The 623-nt window shown below is 32.4% G+C and overlaps 1 pseudogene; it reads right to left on the bottom strand.

Moving 5' to 3' along the window:
• Window positions 1-289: 289 nt before the first annotated feature.
• On the bottom strand, window positions 290-416 carry LOC145274263 (U2 spliceosomal RNA; annotated as a pseudogene).
• Window positions 417-623: the final 207 nt, after the last annotated feature.

Below are 623 nucleotides of genomic sequence, written 5' to 3'. Positions count from 1 at the left end.
CCCTTTTGGGGAGCGGGTTTCCCCCTAAATTTTTAGCCGACCTCATGTTCAAGTCCGTCCTTGTGGGGAGGCAAGTAAACAAAAAAAATAATCAGAACGGACATTTTCCATTGCATTTTATAATTAATCAGAAGTGGCATTTCCAGGGCGTTTTGTAATTAAATCAGAAATAACTTTTTCCTGTTTACTTTTTTAATATTAAAACTTTGTTACATTAAACATAGTACCTATTCACAATGCCTCCCCACGGGACAGATTTAGACACCATGGTCGTTTTTTAATGTTGAGAAAAAATTGTCTAAAAATTGTCTTAGTTGTAAAGGATTTCTCTTCCATTGAGAGAGAAGAAATTGAAATGTAGCACCTGAAGAGCATATACTACACTTTGATCTTAGCCAAAAGGCTAAGATAGACAAATCATTTTTATTAGCTTTGCCTAAACAGCGACACCAATTTTTTTTTTTTAATATTTCAAGAGTGACAACATTTATTTGGAATATTCCACTTTCCTTTTTTAGGGATGCACAGCATGATAACGGATGGAGCGATAAGCGTAATAATAATAATAATAATAATAATAATAATAATAATAATAATAATAACAACAACAACAACAACAGGGA

Source organism: Euprymna scolopes, unplaced genomic scaffold (genome assembly GCF_053919585.1).
Source record: "Euprymna scolopes isolate OS-2025 unplaced genomic scaffold, ASM5391958v1 sca305, whole genome shotgun sequence".
Taxonomy (NCBI): domain Eukaryota; kingdom Metazoa; phylum Mollusca; class Cephalopoda; order Sepiida; family Sepiolidae; genus Euprymna; species Euprymna scolopes.
This window is presented reverse-complemented; position numbering and strand designations above follow the sequence as displayed.